The 21,025-nt window shown below is 38.0% G+C and overlaps 1 pseudogene; it reads left to right on the top strand.

Annotated features, from left to right (window-relative positions):
- The first annotated feature begins 6,449 nt into the window (after nucleotides 1–6,449).
- Nucleotides 6,450–7,577, top strand: LOC143438349 (acyl-CoA-binding domain-containing protein 5 pseudogene; annotated as a pseudogene).
- Nucleotides 7,578–21,025: the final 13,448 nt, after the last annotated feature.

A 21,025-nucleotide genomic window follows, 5' to 3' on the forward strand; every position in this document is an offset into this window, starting at 1 on the left:
CAAAGATATAGAGAAAGAGGAACACTCCTCCATTGCTAGTGGGATTGCAAGCTGGTAAAACCACTTTGGAAAACAATCTGGTGGTTTGTCAGAAAATTAGTACTACCTGAGGACCCAGCTATACCATTCCTCAGCATATAGCCAAAAGATGCTCCAACACACACACACACACACACACACAAATGTGGTACATTTCTACAATGGAGTATTACTCAGCTATTAAAAACAAAACAATGACTTCATGAAATTTTCAGCAAATGGATAGAACTAGAAAATATTATCCTGAGTGAGGAAGCCTAAACACAAAAGGACACACATGGTATGCACTCACTCATAAGTGCATATTAGCCCTAAGGTTCAGAATAGCCAAGATACAGCTCACAGATAGTATATAGCTTAACAAGAAGGAAGACCAAAATTTTGAGGTTTCAATCTTATTTAGAAGGAAAATCACAGGAGGTAGAAGAAGGGAGGGACCTAGGAGTGAGAGAAGAGGGGGAAGGAAAAGGCATGGGAAGAGACAGGAGAGAAGTCTAGAGGGCCAGGAAAATGAAAAGAAATTTGAAGGAGTGGGGATGGGTAACTGGGGGAGTCACTAGAGTCCCAGATGCCAGAGAGGCAAGAGGTTCTTAGGACCCAACAGGAATGACATTAGCCGAAATACCCAACAAAGGGGAGAGAACCTGTGAGACCACATTCAGTAGATAGGTCTAGCCCCCAGTGGCAGAATGGGGCCATCCACCCATCTCAAATATTTAACCCAGAATTGTTTCTGTCTAAAGGAAACACAGGAATAAAAAATGGAGCAGAGACTGAAGGAAAGACCATCCAGAGACTGTCACACTTAGGGATCCATCCCATTTGCAGACACCAAACCCTGACACTATTGTTGATGCCAAGAAGTGTTTGTGGACAGGAGCCTGGTATAGATGTTCCCTGAGGGGCTCTGCGAGCACCTGACTAATACAGATGCAGATACTTAAAGCCAACCATTGGACTGAGCATGGGAATCCCAATGGAAGAGTTAGGAGAAGGACTGAAGGAGCTGAAGTGGATTGCAACCCTATAAGAAGAACAACAATATCAACCAACCAGACCCCCCAGAGCTCCCAGGGACTAAACCATCAACAAAAAATGTATACATGGATGGGTCCATGGCTCCAGCTACATAAGTAGCAGAGGATATCCTTATCTGGCATCAATGGGAGGAGAGGCCCTTGGTCCTGTGGAGACTTGATGCCCCAGAAAAAGGTGATGCTAGAGGGGTGAGGCAGGTGTTCATGGGTAGGTGGAAGAGCACCCTCTTGGAGGCAAATGGAGAGAGTGTGAAATGGAGGGTTTGCAGAAGGGAGACCAGGAAGGGTGACAGTATTTGAAATGTAAATAAATAAAATAGTCATAACAAAACAAAAAACAAAAAAAGAGACCTGTCAGAATCAAGAAGTAGCAACTTTTTTTAAAGAACCACAAAGAGAGAGAGAGAGAGAGAGAGAGAGAGAGAGAGAGAGAGAGAGAGAGAGAAAGAAATCAAAATAGCATTCCCCTTCCACCTCTGCTCTCACCTCAATCAGACCCACTGAGCCTGAATCATACAGGTAAGCTTCCCTTCCCCCACCCACCTTCCCTGCCTGCTGAGTCTTCCAGATCAAGTATAGCTGCTATGAGAAGCCTGCTAACCCAGGGAGACCTCATTTCCCTACCACCTCTCCTCCCATTTTCATCAGACCTGTTGATCCTGAACCATACAGGTAAACTTCCCTTGCCACACCCATCTTCCCTGCATGTTGAATCCTTTGGGCACTCTAAGCTTTCCTAAGCAGCTTGCTAGCCCAGGCAAACATCCATTCTCCCCACGACCAACCTCTCTGCCCACCCTTTTCAGATCTTCAGCTCCTGAAACATACAAACCTGCAGATCCTGATTCATACAGACCTGCAAATCCAGAACCATACATAAGCCTGCCACACCAGGACATTTAAGGTTAACTGTCCTGTTAGCAGTTCTTCTACTCTCTTTTCAACAGTTACCTATCTGTACCCAAGTACAAGCCTGGCTTTCTATAAAAGGACAGATTGACCTCTCTCTCTGCGCTCTCTGACAACCTCTTTCTCTGGCCTCTTTCTAGCCTCTCCCCACCCCTCTTTCCCTCTTCACATGTTTTTGGCTGGCTTCTTTCTCCTTTCTCTCTCCCTCTTCTCCTCTTCCTCCTCCTCCTCCTCGTCCTCCTCCTCTTTCTCCTCCTCCTCCTCCTCCTTCTTCTTCTTCTTCTTCTTCTTCTTCTTCTTCTTCTTCTTCTTCTTCTTCTTCTTCTTCTTCTTCTTCTTCTTCTTTTTCTCCTCTCTCTCTCTCTCTCTCTCTTTCTCTCTCTTTCTCTCTTCCCTCTCTTTCTCTGCCTCTACTCCCTTATCAACTCCCCTTCTCATGCCCCAAAATACACTCCATTTTACACTAGACCTATCCTATGGCTGGGAAGTCATGGAGAGTACCTTAGCATGGGCCTCCTAAGGCACCTCCTCTGACTGCATCATATTGCACTTTACAAAACATATAACCCTGTACCGGAAAATCTGGAATAACATAAGAAGACCCAATCTAAGAATAATAGGAATATAAGAAGGCGAAGAGTCCCAGGTCCAAGCCCCAGAAAATATTCTCAACAAAATCATAGAGGAAAACTTTCCCAACCTAAAGAAAGAGATGCCTATATGTATGAAAGAAAGAAAAGAACACCAATTAGACTGGATCAGAAAAGAAAGCCCTCACAGCACTTACTAATCAAAAAACAAAATATACAGTACAAAGAATATTAAAAGCATCACAGGGGAAAGTCCAGGTAACATACAAAGGCAAGCCTATCAGAATTACACCCAACTTCTCATCTAATACTTTAAAAGCTAGAAGGGCCTAGACAGATATCTTGCAACTTCTAAATAAAACTACAGATGCTAACATAAATTAATATATGCAACAAAATTATCAGTCAATATAGATAGAGAAAACAAGGTATTTTAAGACAAATCCACATTCAAACAATATTTATCCACAAATCAAACCCTACAGAAAATTCTAGAAGGAAAACTCCAACCCAAAGAGGATAAGTACACCCAAAGAAAACACAGGTAATAAATAATTCCATACCAGCAAAAGCAAGGGAACCACACACATGCACACACACATACACACACAAATACTACCAACATCAAAATAGCAGTAAATAACAATTACTGGACATTAATATCTCTCAGTATCATTGAACTCAATTCCCAAATAAAAAGACACAGGCTAAAAAATTGGACACTAAGACAGTATCCATCATTGTGCTGCATACAAGAAACATACTTCAACAATAATAATAGACACATTACCTCAGAGTAAAGGGCTGGAAAAAAAATTTCCAACAAATGGACTGAAAAAGGAAACTGGAATAGCCATTCTAATATCTAATAAAATAGACTTTCAACCAAAATTAATCAAGAAAGATTGGGCAGGATACTTAATACTCATCAGAATGATATCTCAATTCTGAACATCTATGACCCAAATACAAGGGCAGCCACAGTTGTAAGAGAAACATTGCTGAGGTTTAAATTGCACATTAAACCCTACACATTAATAATGGGTGATTTCAACACCCCAGTCTCACCTATTTAAAAGTTATCCAGATAAAAATGAAACAAAAAATAATGAAACAAATAGACGTTATGAATAAAATAGACCTAACAGACATCCATAAAATAATTGGTCACAAACCGGGCCTCAAGAGATACAAAAAAAAAAAAAAAATGTAAGTACATCTTGTCTATCAGACCACCATGGATTAAAGCCAGACTTTAACAACAACAGAAACACTGGAAAGTCTACATACTCATGAAAACAGAACAACTCTCTGCTCAATGATTTCTGGGTCACGGAAGACATAAAGAAAGAAATTAAAGACTTTCTAAAATTCAGTGAAAATGAAGGCAGAAATACCCAAATTTATGGGACATAATTAAAGCAGTGGTAAGAGGAAAGTTCATAGCACTAAGTGCCTCCATTAAAAAAAAAATAGAAAATTCTCATACCAGAAATTTAAAAGTATACCTAAAAGCTCTAGAAAAATGAAGTAATCACACCAAAGAGGAGTAGAAGGCAGAAAATAATGAAAATCAGGGATGTAATCAATCAGTTAGAAACAAAGAAAACAATACAAAGAATCAAAGAGACTAAGAGCTGGTTCTTTGAGAAAATCAACAAGATAGACAAGCCCTTAGCCAAACTAACCAAAAGACAGGGAGACAGTATCTAAATAAACAAAATCAGAAATGAAAAAGGAGACATAACAGACTCTGAAGAAGTTCAAAGAATCATCAGATCTTACTTCAAAAGCCTGTACTCTACAAAATTGGAAAATATGAACAAAATGAATGATTTTCTAGACAAATATCACTTACCAAAGGTAAATCAAGACCAGGTAAAGTATTTAAACAGCCCTATAACCCTAAAGAAATAGAAGCAGTTATTAAAAGTATCCCTAAAGAAATAGAAGCAGTCATTAAAAGTCTCCCAACCAAAAAATTCCCAAGGCCAGATGGCTTTAGTGCAGAATTCTAACAAAAGAAAATTTAAAGAAAAGCTAATACGAATACTTCTCAAACTATTCCACAAACTAGAAACAGAAGGAACACTTGATGAACACAGAAGAAACATATCCATCATGATCATGTAGGCTTCATCCCACAGATAGAGGGAAGGTTCAATATATGAAAACCCATCAATGTTATCTAACATAGAAACCAACAAAGAAAAAAAAATTACATGATCATCTCATTCAATGCCGAAAACTTCTTTGACAAAATACAAGATTCCTTCATGTTAAAAGTACTAAAGAGATCAGTGATAGCAGAAGATGGAAAGATCTTCCATGCTCATAAATCAGTAGAATTAACATAGTGAAAATGGCCATCTTACCAAAAGTAATCTACAGAGTCAATGCAATCCTCATTAAAATTCCAATGTAATTTTTTTATAGACCCTGAAAGAACAATTCTCAACTTCACATTGAAAGACAAAAAAACTAGGATAGCCAAAAGAATCCTGAACAATAAAAGTATTTTGGGAAGAATCACTACCCCTATCCTCAAGCTGTACTACAGAACAATAGTTGTAACAGGAGATAGTTAGAAATTGGTGTTTGGCCCAGCTTATTCCCTGGCAGCTGCCGTTTTTCCACTGTTCTGATTTAGATACACTCAATCTCATAGAATGGGAAATACTCTTGAGCGCATTGGTACAGAAGACACTTTCCTGAACAGAAACACCAATGGAAATGGGACTTTATGAAACTTTATGACTCTGCTCTGGCTATCTAGAAACACTGGCCCTGGCACCCATGAGATGCCAGCATTGTGGCTGGCTCTGCCAACTCACCACGCTGTACTCACAAAGCTCTGCTGAGCCTCAGACAATATCTGCCATCCTCTCCATACCCAGTAGAATGAAGACTCTTAGTGCTTAAAGATTATCCAATGGATTTATATATTTGGAAATGCTCAATTAACAAGATACCCACACAATTAGAATTGCTACCCAATGTCTAACCTTTACATATATGTTGTTACCCAGGACTGCTTTCGACCCATCCATCCTCCTCCATGGTTGCTACCTCTCTCGTTTCTCCTCTCCTTCCTTTTTACTTCTCTCCTCCCAACTCATACTGCTGAATCACTGAGTTTTATTGCAAATATATGGGGAAATATTCCACTACAAATAGTGGTAAAAACTAAATTGAAAAAAAAATGGCCTCTTACTCAACAAGACTGCTGGGACTGGATGACCTAAGAAATGGATTGGAAATTAAGTGGAATTCACAAGAAAATCTCAGTACAGAAAAAGACACATTGATTAATGTAATCTAATCAAATATCTAGAAATAAACTCACACACCTATGGACACTTGATTTTTATAAAGAAGTCAAAACCATAAAATGGAAAAAAGAAAGCATCTTCAACAAATGATGCTGTAAGTAGATATCTACATGTAGAAGAATGAAAATAGATCCATACTTACCACCCTGCACAAAACTCAAGTTCAAGTGAATCAAAGAACTCAACATAAAACTGGATACACTAAATCTCATAGAATGGGAAATACTCTTGAGCGCATTGGTACAGAAGACACTTTCCTGAACAGAAACACCAATGGAAATGAGACTTTATGAAACTGCAAAGCTTTTGTAAGGCAAAGGGCACTGTCAATAAGACAAAACAGCATCCTACAGATTGGGAAACCCACCATCAGATAGATGGCTAATATCCAACATTTATAAATAACTCAAGAACTTAAACACAAGCAACCCAAATAACCCAATAAAAAAATGAAGCACAGACCTAAACCTAAAAATTCTCAAGTCAATCTTCCACTAGCAGCCTTCAGACGAAGATGTAGAGCTCTCAGCTCCTCCTGTACCATGCCTGCTCAAATGTTGCCCTGCTCCCACCTTGATAATAATGGACTGAGCCTTTCAACCTATCTTGGTAATGTTCTGACCTCTTCAAATGCCTCTTCAAATTTTATTAATGATAAAAATGTTTTATCATTAATACTATTAATACTATCATCATTAATACTATTAATGATAAAACAGAGAGCAGTGATAGTGGGGCTGAGTCTGAGAAAGAAGAGGCCCAAGAAGAGTTAAAAGTAGCAATGATGATAAAAAAAAATGATGAAGAAATCAACAGATAAGAACTTGGAAATCATTGTTACCAATGGCTATAAATATGGCTTTGCTCAGGATATATACAGTGATATTTATACCTGTTTTTCCCAGAGTACCAGAAGCAGTGAAGATGAAAATCCTGTAGATCAGAGCTCGCAGCAGACAGGAAACACTGTTGTCTGTGTTCACCAAGATACAAATGAAGATCCCAGTGAAGATGCTTCAGGAATAGATCATTTGACAGATAGTGAAGAATATTGTATGGAGCAATTTGGACAAGAAGAGTATTACTTAGGTGATGATCTTATTCAGCACTTGGAAAGTTCTGGGTTTTGTGAAGATGCTCAACTATCTCCTGGAAATGGCAGCACTGGAAAAATGACGATGGTAGCAGTCAAGAGAAAAGGTGAAGTGAAGCACAAAGGAGAAGATGGCAGAAGTAGCAGTGGAGCACTGCACTGTAAGAAGAGAGGCAGAGAGACTCTCTAGTGTCAGGAGAGAGAGAGGGCATAGAATGCCACATTTGGGTGAAGGAACCAAGAGTCTGCAAGTAGAAAGTGGAGGTGATAGAGAACCCTGGGGCTCAGGCGGTGGGTCTAGAGGCAGCCTCAGCGAACAGATCGCCGTTGTGCTCACTAGATTGCAGGAGGACATGCACAATGTCCTTCAGAGACTTCATAAACTGAAAACACTAACGGCTTCACAGAGAAGTAGTCAGCCCTCCTCACAAAGACCATCTTGGTGGCCTTTTGAAATGTCCTCTGGTGCAATAGCTTTTGCTATTATATGGCTCAGTGGTTGTTGCATTTGTATATCAAAGAAGAAGAAGAAAACAAAATTGAAAAAAAATGGCCTTTTACTCAAAGAGGCTGCTAGGACTGGATGACCTAAGAGATGGATTGGAAATGAAAGGGAATTCACAAGAAAATCTCAGTTTGTGATGATTATATTTCTTTTTGTCCAGTAGTTTGGTTTATATGCATAAAGACTAATATTGTTGATACTTGAAAAATCAATCTCATCTAGATTTTAAGTAGCATCCATAGACTTACTCATTTTGAGCTTGAAGAACTTTAAGTTATTAATTATTGTTCAGTAACAATCACCTGATTTTTCCCATAAGAATTATTAGCTGTATTTCCAAGGCATAGCTACAATTATGAAATAAAAGTTATATGTTTTACTTTTCTAAATTAAACATAAAGAATGAAAAAACAAGAGTAGCTTTTAAATGAAGTTAAATCAATTTTATACCAATCACTGAACTGTCAGCTATGTAGCAGAAAACTGACAGAAAAATCCTCTACATTCTTTGAGGTCTGCACAGAAGACTGGGCTTTATTTAGTGTCTTGATTTCCCTGGCTTGCTCAGGGGAACTCAGAAAATCATCATCCTTGTACTGTGCTTACTATTTACCAATGATTCACTGAACAGACTTAACTTGATGATGGAAATGATGAAGAATAGGCCTAATGTGGGTGTAAAAATGTGTTCCAACTCTAGAGATGGTTAATCAGATTTTAATTCAACCTTAAATACTTAATCCTTTGTAACCACATTTCTTTAAGTGAGGCTATCTACTGACTGCTTCATAGGGTGCTTTAAAATAAAATGAAAACTTAATTATACTGTTTTTACTAAGGTTAAAAAAAAAAAAGAATTCTCAACAGAGGAACCTCAAATGGCCAAAAGTGCTAAAGAAAATGTTCAAAGTCCTTCGTCATCAGGAAAATACAAATCTAAACAACTCTGAGATTCCATCTTATACCAGTAAGAATTACTAAAATGAAAAACTCAAGGTATAGAACATGCTGGCAACTATGTGGAGCAAGAGAAACACTCCTCCATTGTTGGTGGGAGTGCAAACTTGTATAACCACTTTGGAAACCAATTTTCTCAGAAAACTGGGAATAGTTATACCTCAAAACTCAGCTATTCCACTTTTGGGAATATATCAAAGCATGCTCCACCATCCTACAAAATCACTTACTTAAATATGTCCATAGCAGTTTTCTTTGTAGTAGCCAGAAACTGGAAAAAAACTAGATGTTCCTCAACCAAAAAGATGGATAAAGAAAATGTGGTTCATCTATACAGTGGAATACTATTCAGCTATGATGGATTGAACTTAAGAATATCATCTTAAGTGAGGTAACACAGTCTCAAAAGGACATGCATGATATGTATTCAATTTTAAGTTGATATTAGCCATAAAATACAGGATGCCCATGCTGCACTCCACAGACCCAAGAAAGCTGGACAGGAAGAAGGTGCATACGCAAGGATGCTCGAGTCTCACTTGGAAAGGGAAAATAAATGGTCCTGGAAGGTGGATGGACAAAAAGAACTGGGTGAGAAAGGGGATCCACAGGGGAGTGGGGCTGGGAGGTTGATTGAGGGGAGAGGCAGTTGGGATGGCCAGATGGCCTTGAGAATGAGTGGAAATCTGCAACTCTAATAAATTATATATAGTTATCACATATAAGTGGGATAGGCCTATCTACCTTTTTATTATTAATCAGGAAAACACCCCTATAGACATATCTATAGGACAATCTGATGGAGACAATTCCTTTCCTGAGAGTTCCTCTTCCTGATATCTCTAGATTGGTGTCAAGTCAAGGAAAAACAGCTGCTGTACTTTCCAAATTGCTCTATCAGAATTTGGGCTTTAGGACATGCACTGGAAATACAATAAAGATGCCACAAGTTTAGACAGAGTGTCAGGGAGCAATATTTTTGGCTCCACTGATTATGGAATTTATAGATTTGTGATTTCATCAATTACACAGATTTAGCTATTTCCTTATCATCAGGAAAACCGTTTTATAACCTTGGGACAAAAATGCTGGATGATTCAATTTAAGTTAACCCATATAAAATTACACTGTGAATATTTTATATTGACATGCCTTAAAAGTATGCATTAAGTACATAGCCAGTTGTTGACAACCTTATTAAATTATGTAAATCATTTGAAAGCAAAACAAACAGTATAACATAAACAGGTACCCATAGGTGTATGAATTTATATCTGTATCCTAATTCTATTCCATCAATTAATATGTGTGTTTTTATGAACATACCATCTGTTTTTATTATAGTATCTCTGAGGTATAATTTAAAATCAGGAATGATAATATCTTCAGAAATTCTTTTATTGTTTATTATATTTTGGCTATCCTGGTACTACGTGGTGTGTGTGTGTGTGTGTGTGTGTGTGTGTGTGTGTGTGTTTGTGTGTTTCCAGATAAAATTTAAGATGTTATTTTCACTTCCTGTGAAGAATCAATTTGGAATTTTGATGAAAGTTGTGTTGAATTTGTAAAATTATTTTTATTTACATTATTCATATGTGATACGATTAACATACATTTTACAGCTTAACCCACCATAAAGGTAAAATCCAGTGACACTGAGCACACTGACAGGACTCAACAGATATTAACATTCTCTCTAGAACTTCCACCTAGACATAAGCTCTGTGTATACTCTCCTGTTCTTTCATTCCTCCAGTATTGGTAATTTACAGTTTACTTTTTATTATAACTTTTTTTGACTTTTCATGTAAATTAATTTTTAAACTGTTTGTCTTTTGTTGCTGTCCTCTTTTGCTAAGCATAAGGATGCTAACTTGGAAGGGCTCCAAGTCACAGAGCCTCAAGCCTAGGCAAAGAACTAGGGGAAACTGGAGAATTCTCAGCATGGGAGAAATGGTATTCCCCAGGAGAGAGCTGCTCAATCAGTTATCCAATACTACAATGTCACTTTCGAGATCACATAATGCAGGTAATGTTATGCAGACTGAGTAGATTGGATCTTTACTCAAATATTGAAAAACACAAAGTCATGAAGTTGAGAGAAAGCAAGAGTTTGAGGAAGGAAAGGTAAAGGAGGAAATGATGTAATTATAGTTCAGAAATATAAAAACTATCTCTATGTCAATCTATGTTGCAGAATGTATTAGAAGCCCATGCCTGCTTTTCAGAATCAGCATTATTTCATTTTGTAAAGAACACATTTGATTTCTTACCTGATATATTTTATACCTCTTTTTTAAATTAATGTTTTATCTGATGATTAAGTAAAAAAATCATATATGGAAGCAGTTTAGTATGAAGAAGGGATTACCTATTACATAAGAAGAATGAGAATGACAGTTACAGAGGATAAGAGTAAAACAAGCCTTTGCATGCTGTTGGTTGCTTGAAATCATCATGTGTATCGCATGTTTCAAAGTAAGAATGAGAGAATGTGAGAACCCAAACATGAAGCATCTGGATTACCAACATAAACTACACATAGTTTACTATACATAGCTGCAGCCTCAAGATCATGATGAGCAGAGCCTGGCTTGAATGGCTCGGTTCTGCCTTTGATCCTCACTCATTTCTCCTGCTTGGCAATGAATTCTCAATATTTCATCATTTACCATTTTCTTCCTGCAGCCCCATGCCTGGGTGAGTACAAACCCACAGAAACATTATGTTTCTCTAATATAAATTAAATGTATTTATGAGAAATGAGGATTAAAAGGAAGGCTGAGAAAATGGAAATATCTTAGGAAAATTATTTCAGGGAAGCTAACATTGCTTTCTTCCTTTCTTTCTTTCTTTCTTTCTTTATTTCTTTCTTTCTTTCTCTCCTTTTTCTTGTCAACTGTTTTTGTGATATTTATTTGCCTGAGGCATTATACTTTGGAAAGAGACTTGAAAAGAGAAGACTTTTGTCTTAACTCAGTGTCTCTGCCAGTTAATGGGAATGGACAGGCTTCTCAGAAAGAATTAGGAGGTTAAAAAATGTACCATTGTCTAATGAGAGTTGTTACTGCTATGGTGAAACAGTGAGACCAAAAGAAACTTGGAGAAGCAAGGGCTTATTTGGCTTCCATATCCTGAATCACAATTCACTGAGGGAAGCCAGGACAGAAACTCAAACTGGCCAGGAGCCTCGAGGCAGGAACTGATGCAGAGTCCATAGCAGGTGCTGCTTACTGGCTTACTCCCCATGTTTTGCTCAGTCAGCTTTCTTGTGGAACCAAGCACCACAAGCCTAAGGACAGCCCTACTCACAGAGGGATGCCCTTTTATTAATCACTAATTTAAAAATGCCCCATCCGCCAGGCAGTGGTGGCGCATGCCTTAAATCCCAGAACTTGGGAAGCAGAGGCAGGTGGATTTCTGAGTTCAAGGCCAGCCTGGTCTATAGAGTGAGTTCCAGGACAACCAGGGCTACTCAGAGAAACTCTGTCTCAAAAAACAAAACAAAACAAACAAACAAACAAAAAAGACCTATCCAGTGGTTCTTACCTTTCCTAATGATGCAATCCAGATCTCTTAATGCAGCTTTTTGTGAGGTAGTGGTGACCCCCAACCATAAAATTATTTTTGTTGCTACTTCATAACTGTAATTTTGCTATTGTTATCGATTATAATGTAAATATCAGTGTTTTCTGATGGTCTTTGGCAATACCTATGAGAGAGTCATTTGACACCCCCCCCAGGGGTTGTGACCCACAGGTTGAGAACTACTGCCCTATAGGCTTGCTGACAACCTGGTATTATGCAGGCATTTTCTCAATTGTGGCTTTGTCCTCTCCAGTTCTAGCCAGTACAATCATGAAGTGACAATGTGAACACTGATAAGCACGGGTTGTGTCTGAAACTGAAGTTGACTGGTGAAGCTTATCTCTCTGTAAGAATTTTTTTAAAATCAGTATCTGCATTCGTTTCAACAGTAAAGTTGGTGATTGTTGAAGAAAAGGCAATGACTGTATCATATAATCATTTGAATGTTTCATATACATTTACAATTTTGTGGATTCAGTACACAAATCCTGTCCCCTTTAGTTTTGATGGTTTACATAGAGGATAGTGTGTTATATAATTGTAGTGGTCCCACTGGTACTGACTTTCAGCATCCTGGGATGTCTTTTGAGGAACCAGCCCTTCTCTCTGCAGCAAGCTCTTCTAAACCTTTTACTTTTCTTTGGTTGGAGAAAGGCTACAGACTGCAGCAAGTTTTGTGCTTGGATTGGCTTTTTGAATCACAGTGTCAGTGACACAGGACAGTTGGCATTATAATTTGTTATACAGTTTGTGCATGCCCCCAAGTTTCACATGCTGGACTATGGTGTTGGGTTGGGGTGGGAGTAAAAGCATAAGGTAGCACCTAATAGCACTAGGTTGTATGGCACTGCCCCTCAGCAAAGAGTCATGGTGATTTATATAGTGAGTTGTATGAAGACGCCAGGTGGAGGGCTTAGCCTCTGGGTTCCTGTGTTTTCCTACCTTGCTGTATGTTCTCTTCTGTACATACTCTTATCACTGTGATGTCATTTGCCATGAGGTCTTAGACAGAGTTGAAACATACAGGACCATGCAATCATGAAATTCAAATTGCCAAAGCTAAGGAGCTCAGTAAACTTGGTGAATTATTTAAGCCCATAGATTTTTATTGCTGCAACTTAAACTGAACTAATATATACCTTAATGCTCTGCACCCGATACACTATCCAGAGTCTCTGAGTCCTAGTATGCTGTCTAGGTATCTTCCCATCACTTCTTTGATATCAGTTTTAAATATGTATAGAATAAGAATGAGAAATTGTAGCTAGCAAGAGTAACAATATTTATTTTAGTTTAGAAATTACTTTGACAATTGTGTGGAATTGGAGACCAACAAAATGAAAAAGCAAAAGTGGTATATTCTAAGTTTGCTGTAACAAGGGACTTAGCCACTCTCACTGGAGTTTAGAGTCAACCTCAAAGACAGGCAGAGAGGAGGAAAAGCATCTGATCAGAGGAAAGAAACAAGCCAAGTGTGCCTTGAGTGTAGGTGACTGTGCAGATGAGCTAAAGGTGACTAACTAGAAATAGGGGCATTGTACAGGACTAGTTAGGTTGAAGTTGGTTCCTTCTGGTCCTATAAGTAACAGATAGAAACAAGCAAAACATGGGTAGTGGTGAAGAAAGTTTGCTTTCATTTCTGGGTATTTTCCTGAGGAATCAAAGTCAGCACACGGCAGATACTATCTCAGCCATGTATGCTGTGGTCATATAATAGCCAAGGTATGAAAGTAAATGAATGGATAAGAAAAATGAAGTTGTAGGCATTAATAAAGAATGACAAGGCTGGAGAGATGGCTCAGTATTCAAGAGAAACTGCTGCTCTTGCAGAAAACTAAAGTTTGATTCCAGCACCAATTCAGGCTTCTCCCAAGCACCTGTAACTTTAGCACAAGTATCTGATACCTACTTTTGGCCTCCACTGGCAACTCACACACACACACACACACACACACACACGTAACACTATAAGTCTTCATTTACCAAAAAAAAAAAAAGTTGTTATTAGAGACCATTATATCATTCTATATACAATAAACTCAGAAAGACAAGTATCTCATGTGGTCTCCTGATCTAGATGTGTGTTACAAAAACAGAGAGAAATGGGATCGCTAATAGGAATCTTGGGAGAAGAGCAGAGGATAAATATGGGTAAAGTACATAATACACACGTGTGAAGATATCACAATGAAACCCCTTGTCATGTGTGATAATAAAAAGCAAACAAAACGGGAAAAATAAAAAGGAGGGACCATAATGGAATAAGAAGAAGATCCATGTGTGGGGCATGGTGGGAAATAAATTCAATCAAAGTGCTATGTGCATGGAAACCAAAATAGCACAACGGAACCCTCTTCGTATAATTAACATATATGCAAAAGTTTAGAAATAAGAGTACTAGCAGTTGAGTCCAGTTCCTGCCTTCTGGGACCATTGCCACTCGGGCTGTGTTTGGCTAATTAGTCTTGGTGATGCAGAGATGACAGATCAGAATTGTTTTATATGGTCCACCTTTTGGCTAACTGCAGTCTCACAACTTAATTTCTGTTTTATTGATATTTACAACAGATCCCTCTTGTTTTGTTTGCCTAAGCTGTTATTGTTATTTATTATGCAAATGAAAAAATTTCAAAGAAATGCAACTTTTGCAAACAAGGGTTTTAATTTCACATCACATTTTTTTGTTGTTTCAATGCATGAGGATTATCTTTTCAATGCTCTTTTAGTCTCCAGATGCATATAATCAAGGCTGACACTTGAGAAGATTCTTCATTTTTTTTAGAAACATATTTTCTATTTCTAAATACATTTAAGAACAAGTCTGAAAATGCTCAAACAAGTTTTCTATGAAATTCTGATCAAGATATTCTTCCTAAATGTGCAGTACATCAGACATTGCTTAAAATAGAAACTCCTGGGCCCCTCAGCAGGATTGATGCAGCCCCCTCTCTGGGCTTGGGCTCTGCAGTGCCTTGTTGCCTGGCTGGCTTGTGTAGGTATATTCTGACTGAACTTTTCCACTACTTTCCTGCCTCATATTGATGATATCTACCCTATCATGCCATTTACTATCTTTGTAGAGGTTCTCTTTAACAGCATGTGTATACTTAAATTGGTGGCAATTATGCAGATTGGAAATTCCCAGATTTATAAATGTGATATATGGGTATGTTTCATACACATATTCATATATTGTTTAGCAAAAAAAAAAAAAAAAAAAAAAAAAAAAACCAACAGGTGAAGGCATATGGTCACAGAATGCTCCCCCCTGACATTACATTCTTGTCAAAGGTCCTGGACCCAGGCCAAGTGTCAAGAGCACAGCTTCACAATGTTAGGAATTTCAAGAAACAGCAGAGTCATGGGGCATCTGAAAACAGTGTTTACAACATCTTGACTTCTAATTTAATGAGAAGATCCACTTTAACAACCCCAGGGATTGAAATAGCTTTGCTCTAAATTCTTTTGAAGCCTAACAGAGCAAAGGTGGCTGAAAATTACAGGTACTGTGTCAGACAATAATTCACTCACTCCTACCTGAGCTGCTTTTGCCTGAATGTTAATTCCCTTCAAAGGAACCCCTGACCAGATTCACACAGCTGTCAGGCAAAACCCAGCAGGACTTACATTCTGGCTGGAGTAGAGATCTGTGCTTTCAGGGGAGTCTAGCAATGACTGCTTCTAAGTCTCCTGAGTATTTCAAAGAATTTCTGTAAACAAAGAAATCACTACATGCATGTGGATGTGTACCAGTTCCAAACCCCTGTAATCTCAAAGCTCCAGGAAACGGGATCTTCACTAGATGTCATGCTTTTCTTCTGGAACCCTGACACCTCAGAGATGAAGGTCTCAGAATATGTGCAAAGGCCAGGCAGTGTTGAGCTGCTTCAAACTCAAACACCACATTTGACTTTTGAATTCAAGAGGGACTGGTTCTATGGATATTTTAGGTCTTCTATAAAATGATCGTAGTACTTATATAGTTTCTATGCATGCCTACCTTTATTATTTAGGTGAATCATAGTATATAAAATACTGTTATAGGCATGTTGTCTGTACACACACAGAATTATCACATGGAGGTAAAATTAGAAGTAAAAAATTTATTATCAGACATTGAAGAAAATATTAACTCAAATCTAGGTACTTAGAATACCTAATATAATGTAAATACCCCATAAGTAGCTATTACATTATTCTTTAGAGAACAATGACAAGAAAGACCTATATTTATTTAGCAAAAAAAAAAAAAAAAAACCCTATTTTTCCCCAAATGTTTTCAGTAAGTGATTTTTGAAGTTACATGTGTACATAGACAAAAGAGTCTAATGCATTTATCTTACATACTCTACAAAGAATAGCCAATAAACTTGTTCCCTGGGTATCTCTAGTAACACAAGTGACACATGTATGATGCTTTCTTAGGGATCTTAGTGTAGGGCACACTCCAATCTCTCGTAACACAAGTGACACATGTATGATGCTTTCTTAGGGATCTTAGTGTAGGGCACACTCCAATGTCATGATGCTAATTCTGAGAGGAAGCCAGTAAGTTGAGAGACCTGCACCTGAAAATGTAAATTATATTCAGAATAGACAGCCACTTTTGAAATGTTCCATGGTTCTGTATCCCAGTGTGGTCTATCAGCCCAGACTCTGATATGTACACTATAAAGACCATAGTATTCTAATGGATTTAACAGTGTGAAAATAGTTGCATAGTTTTTATAAATTACAGCAGACTTAGTCACATATTGGCATTTTATATGGTTTGACTTACTGTAAAACTGAAGTATTGCATTGAACACATCAGTGGAGAAACATAAAGTTAAGATGACAGCACTGAGTCACAGGAGAAATATGTAGGGACACCGCTTTTGCTGCAGCTGGTCACTATAAACAAGAAATGCAGTAGTCCGGCTGGTTGCCCACAACATACAACTCTAACATTCCCAGCACAGAGACATAGTCTCTTATGGAATGCAGACCAGAATGGTTACTATTGTTTTCAGTCAAATTTAGAGTTTCCCCAATCTCCATTTTTAGTGATTTTTATTTTCCTACATATTTTATCTTGAAGTCACAGTGAACTTTTAACCTTGCTGGAATGCATTGCCTCCTATATCCATGAGGTCCCTTCACTCTGCAAATGAAATTTCTGCTTCCATATCTAATTTACACAATTTGAAATCATACCACCTCTTAAACTCTGGTTTTCTTAGCAAAGCTTGCACAGGGACAGTGTCATTTTGGCATCTATGAAGGATTAAGCCTGCTCTGCAAATCTTTGTTTCAATCCTATCACATAAAAAAGTGTGATTGAAGATGTGTAGACATGTCTTATAAATACTGATACTGAAAAGAAAGTCTTTATCCAATTGTAAGGAAAGGTAATTTAAGGAGTTTTAACTTGTAAGCTTCTCTTGAGGTCATCTTTAGTTAAGGTTTTAAATGTCCTCTTTGCAAGCAATAGTGACCATGATTAGCAGTGTATTTTAGATAAATGAGATTGAAGATTAATTTACTTCTATAAGTATATAAAACATTCTCAACAAGTAAGTACTTCCACAAATCTGTATTTGCATACTGTTTTGGAAAGTATACTTTAAAGTCATCCTACATTTTCAAACACTGGAAAAGGGTACTGAAAAACCCTTAGGGTTTTAAGTTTCTTTATCACTATAGCTTGATTTTAAATTTTGAATTATTTCAATGTTTTATTTTTATGTTTGTTTATTTATTTATTTTATTATTCACCTTACATCCTACTCATTGTGACCCTCCTGGTCAGCCTCTCCACAATGCATCCCCCATCCCTGTCTCATCTGTGTAAGTAAGGGTTGCCCCTAGGTCCCTCCCCACAATAGTACGTCAAGTATATACAAGGCTAGGTACATCCTCTCCCATTGAGGCCAGAAAAAGCAGTCCAACTAGAAGAACATATCCCACATACAGACAACATTTTTGGAATAGCTCCTGCTCTGGCTATTGGATACCCACATGAAGACCAGGCTGCACATCTACTGCATGTGTGTGAGGAGGCCTAGGTCCAGTCCATGTATGTTTTTTGGTTATTGGTTCAGTCTCTGAGTGCACCAAGGGTCCAGGTTAGTTGATTCTGTTGGTCTTCCTGTGGAGTTCCTATCCCCTTAGGGGCTGCAATGCTTCTTCCTATTCTTTCGTAAGAGTCCTCAAGCTCCATTCACTGTTTGGCTGAGGGTGTCTGATTCTGAGTCAGTTGGTGGGTGGAGCCTCTCAAAGAACAGCCATGCTAGGCTCCTTTCCCCAAGCATAACAGAATATCATTAGTAGTGTTAGAGACTGATGCTTGTCCATCCCCTGTGCCAGCATTACTTGTAGACAGGATAAATTTTGGGTTGAAAGTTTTGTAGGTTGGTTTGCATCTCTATTTCTCTGCTGGGTTTCCTCTCTGCCAATAGGATGTGGCCTCTTCAGGTTCCATATTCCCAATGTAGTGAGTCACAGCTAAGATCGCCTGCATTGATTCTCGGGTGCCCCCTTATCCCAGGTCTCTGTCTCATCCTGGAGATGCTCCTTTCCTCCTCACCCTAATCAGTTGCAGATTTCCATTCATTTTCACGGCCATCTAGCCATTTTTCCTTCCTTACCTCTGATCTTGAATCCCCTATTCCCAACCCCATTCCCTTCCCTCCCAGTTCCATCCTTGTATCTGCTTCTTATTGCTATTTTATTTCCCCATCTAGATGAGATTCCAGCTTCCTTGCTTAGGCCTTCCTTCTGGTTTACCTTCTTTGTGTTTGTGGAATGTAACATGGTACCTGTGCTGAAGTATTAGAGGCTCTCCCCCACCCTCTCTTCTATTAGTTTCAGTGTATCTGGTTTTATGTGAAGGTCCTTTATCCACTTGGTCTTGAGCTTTGTATAAAGAGATAAAAATGGATTGATTTACATTCTTCTTCATGCTGACCTCCAGTTAAGCCAGCATCATTTGTTGAAAAGGCTGTCCTTTCTCCACTGGATGGTTTTAGCTTCTTTGTCAAAGATTAAGTGACCGTAGGTGTGTGGGTTCATTTCTGGGTCTTCAATTTTATTCCATTGATCTTCCTGCCTGTCTCTGCACCAACACCATGAAGTTTTTTTTATCACTATTGCTCTATAGTACAGCTTGAGGTCAGGGATGGTGATTTCCCCAGAAGTTCTTTTATTGTTGAAAATAGTTCTCACTATGCTGGGGTTTTTGTTATTCCAAGTGAATTTGAGAATTTCTCTTTCTAACTCTGTGAAGAATTGAGTTGTGATTTTAATTAGAATTGCATTGGATCTGTAGATTACTTTTGGCAAGATGGCAAATTTTACTATATTAATCCTGCCAATCTGTGAGCATGGGAGATCTTTCCATCTTCTGAGGTCTTCTTTGATTTCTTTCTTCAGAGACTTTAAGTTTTTGTCATACAGATCTTTCACTTCCTTGCTTAGAGTCACACCAAGGTATTTTATATTATTTGTGACTATTGTGAACAGTATCATTTTCTTAATTGTTTTCTCAACCTGTTTTTCCTTTGATTAAAGGAAGGCTACTGATTTTTTAAGTTGATTTTATATCCAGACAGTTTGCTGAAGTTGTTTACCAGGTTTCAGAGTTCTCTGGTGGAAGTTTTGGGGTCACTTAAGTATACTATCATATCATCTTCAAATAGTGATGTTTTGATGTCTTTCTTTTTTATTTGTATCCCTTTGACTTCCTTTTGTTGCCTTATTGCTCTGGCTAGGACTTCCAGTACTATATTGAACAGGTAGGGTGAGAGTGGGCAGCCTTGTCTAGTCCCTGATTTTAGTGGGATTGCTTCAAGATTCTCTTCATTTAGTTTGATGTTGGCTGCTGGCTTGCTATATATTTATGTTTAGGTATGGGCCTTGAATTCCTGGTCTTCCCAAGACTTTTACCATGAAGGGATGTAGCGTTTTGTCAAATGCTTTCTTAGCATCTAGAGATGATCATGTGTTTGTTTTCTTTGAGTTTGTTTATATAGTGGATTAGGTTGATGGATTTCTGAATATTGAACCATCCCCACATTCCTGTGATAAAGCATACTTGATCATGATGGATGATCGTTTTGATGTGTTCTTGGATTCAGTTTGTGAGAATTTTATTGAGTATTTTTGCATCAATATTCATAAGGGAGATTGGTCTGAAGTTTTCTTTCTTTGTTGTGTCTTTGTGTGATTTAGGTACGAGCGTAATTGTTTCTTCATAGATCAAATTGGGTAGTGTTCCTTCTGTTTCTATTTTGTGGAATAGTTTTAAAAGTATTTGTATTAGGTCTTCCTTGAAGTTCTGATAGAATTCTGCACTGAAACCATCTGGTCCTGGGCTTTTTTTTGGGGGGGGGGGGGACTGTTAATGACTGCTGCTATTTCTTTAGGTTTTATGGGACTGTTTAGATGGTTTATCTGCTCCTGATTTAACTTTGGTACCTGGTACCTGTCTAGAAATTTATCCATATCTTCCATATTTTCCATTTTGGTTGAGTATAGGCTTTGTAATAGGATCTGATGGTTTTTTAAGTTTTCTCGGTTTCTGATGTTATGGCTCCCTTTTCACTTCTGATTTTATCAATTTGGATACTGTCTCTGTGACCTCTGGTTAGTCTGGCTAAGGGTTTTTTTTATCTTGTTGATTTTCTCAGAGAACTGGCTCCTGGTTTTATTAATTCTTTGTATACTTCTTTTTGTTTTTATTTGTTTGATTTCAGCCCTGAGTATGATTATTTTCTGCTGTCTACTCCTCTTGGGTGTATTTGCTTCTTGTGTTCTAGAGCTTTCAGGTGCTGTCAAGGTGCTAGTGTATGTTCTCTCCAGCTTCTTTTTGTAGATACTGAGAGCTATGAATCTTTGCCTTAGCACTGCTTTCATTGTGTCCCATAAGTTTTGGTATGACGAGCTTTCATTTTCAATAAATTCTAAAAGTCTTTTATTTATTTATTTATTTATTT

Source organism: Arvicanthis niloticus, chromosome 25, assembly GCF_011762505.2.
Source record: "Arvicanthis niloticus isolate mArvNil1 chromosome 25, mArvNil1.pat.X, whole genome shotgun sequence".
In the NCBI taxonomy this organism is placed as follows: Eukaryota; Metazoa; Chordata; class Mammalia; order Rodentia; family Muridae; genus Arvicanthis; species Arvicanthis niloticus.